Below are 2,889 nucleotides of genomic sequence, written 5' to 3'. Positions count from 1 at the left end.
TCCCATTTGTCAATTCTTGATTTTACAGCACAAGTCATTGCTGTTCTGTTTAGGAATTTTCCCCCTGTGCCCATAACTTCGAGGCTTTTCCCCACTTTCTCTATAAATTTCAGTGTCTCTACAAAGACAGTTTTAAATGCATATACAAGAATATGTATGTGGAATTCATATCATTTTGTAGGTTTGTTTTCTTCTTTCTTTTCCTTTTCTTTCCTTCCTCCTTCCTTACCTCCCTCCCTCCCTTTATTTCTCCTTTCCATTTTTCTTCTGTTTTTTATTTGCTTTAAAAAAAAAGTTTCACCATATAACCAAGGTTAGCCTGGAACTCATGAACCTCCTGTCTCAGAGTACTAAACACTGTGGTTACTCCATGCCCTTGCCTACAATATAGTTTCACAGCTCATATGTGTCCAGGGATAAAGTCTGGGACATCACCAGCTCCCATCAAACTGCCTTGAACAAGAGTCTAAAAGGGAGAGTCAAACAAGAGGCACCATCAGAAGTGCGAATTTGTTGAGTTACATGTGACAGATTTTAAGGTTGTTCTTATGAGGTTCATTTACAGATAAGAATATGGAGAACCAGAGAGAAAAGGAACTCACTGGGCTACAGTACTAATTATGGCTTAGTATTTATTATTGTTACTATTATTATTATTATTATTACTCTTTAGGTTTCTTTTTATGGGTCCAACCTGAAGATATACTCTACATGGCAAAATCTAATGTCAGTAAAGCTGCTGTGAGGAACTGCAGGCCCAACAGAAGGCTGTGGGGCCAGCAGTTTCTTGGGCCAGAGGCAGGATATATAATGCACAGCCATGACTGAAGGCTACTGTCATGGTGAGGCAATCACCAGCATCTCGTATGGGGAAGGATAGAGGGAGCTGAGAGGTGAACAGAGATTGCTGGCTTTGGAAGTAGATCCACACAGCCTCCATCACTGCAGAGGGCATCCTTTATCACCCACAGCAAGCTCAAGGGCCCGAAGAACCTTACCATGATCTCTTTGGTATTTACAAGATCCCTAAAAGGTAACATGGCCCCTCAGCTCCCACTGCTATCTCTGTGGTTTTGTGTGGCTGGGACAAAGCCTGCTGGAGGGAGAATCTGCCCCACTTCAGATGCTCACGCTGGCTCTGACACATGCTGCAAGCAAGGCAGCTTCCCACTGTCTGTCCATTTCCCATTTTCCTCATTTGGTTAAACCACACACTCAGTACTGGGAGCTTCCGTTTGTTTTTTTTTTTTTTTTTTTTTTTTTTTTTTTTTTTTGAGTTTTTTTTTTTATCTTGATCATCACGTACTGTTCCAGCCCATAGCCAGCCACCCAGGAAGGAAGCATGGTGTTCCTGGTCAGCCATATGGCCACACTGTTGAAAAGCTCTGTAAGTCATATTATCTGTACCCCATTAAAAAAGATCTATGAGAACTTGAGACTCACAGTGTGGTTGGTTTCATCCTTATCTCTGGTCTGCTTACCTCATAATAAATGTGAAGAGAAAAACGGGAAAGGCAAGAGAGGGCATGTAAGGACACCAGTGGGGTTGGTGACCGAGCAGAGGCCTCTTCTCTTATCTCTATCAAGATTTTCTAAACTCAGTTGTAATATAGCAGCTCCATATGCCAGATTTCACTCCAGTTGGGACCAACAGGGAATCGAAACTTGTCTGTCCTTTACTGTAATCAACTTGCTATTCAAAATAGAATCACATACTTATCATTTTTAATATTACTTGAAACATTTTTATTTTCCTTTCTTAAACTCCAATAACATCAATTATTTTGACGTTTATATGCAGACATAAAAAAGCTGTTGCTGTAAATGTGTCTTTCAAGGGGAAAGAAAAGAAACACACACAGCATGTTCTAGATCTTGTGTTTATACTTTCTTGAGGTGTCCTATTCCCTCCCCCAAATCTGTGCTTTAAGCCAGCTGTTTACCCTGATTTATACTGAGAGAACTAGGAGACTCTAATGAAACAGGTAAAAACATTTATTACAAAGGCTGTGATTTGCTGTGGCCTCTTCCACCTAAGAGGCAGTGTTTTCGCATTTTGTGGTCAAAATGGTTAATGAGGTATAATGGCCAAGAGGAACTTAAGTTGTCTGTGGCATAGGAAGAAGTAATTTTCTTTTTCTTGTTGTCTTAGGAAGTTTAAAAAGATGATTCCTATTCTAGACAACTAGAATCTTTGATGGTGTGCATGCGCGTGCCTGCAGCTGTGTGCGTGTGCCTGCCTGTGCATATGCATATGGACCTGTGAGTGGAAAGAAGGGATAATTTGCTTCCCATAACAGCTCACTCTGCACACTTGCACCTGTGAGGCGCGGTCTCTGCTCATCTCTGCCTTGACTGAGCCTTGGCATGGGCTTGGTTTTCTAAGAACCCTGTACAACACTTTGGGCCGCAAGTCACTCCCTCTTCTTGTCAGCTATTTTTTTTTGGGGGGGGGGGGTCCCTTTGTGTCTTTAACTTCTTGATTGTTGCTGGCAGTCTCCAAGAGTGCAGAAGAAGATGAAGTTTTAGCCTGGGCTTTTCTATCTGCCTTCACTCCAGTTCATTTGAACTTCACTGTGACCTCATGATGCAGATTCTGTTAAGGTTCCCGTTTTATAGGGGGAGGGGGGAAGCTGAACCTTAAGGAAGTGAAGTGACTTGTCCAAGGAAATACAATGTATATAAGGAGTAACAAAATTGCAAAGCAGTTGTTTATAATCAAGCGTGTTCCCTATGTTATCCCTCTGTCCCTATAATGTTTGGAGGTAGGGTCGAGATATGACTTAAGAGGAGCATGAAGTGGGGTTTCAACATTAGAAATGACATTTCTTAGTTTGGCCATGCATGTAACACTGTGGAAAAGACACAGGACTGAATATTTTGAGTATT

This window comes from Mus pahari, chromosome 2 (genome assembly GCF_900095145.1).
Source record: "Mus pahari chromosome 2, PAHARI_EIJ_v1.1, whole genome shotgun sequence".
NCBI lineage: Eukaryota > Metazoa > Chordata > Mammalia > Rodentia > Muridae > Mus > Mus pahari.
This window is presented reverse-complemented; position numbering follows the sequence as displayed.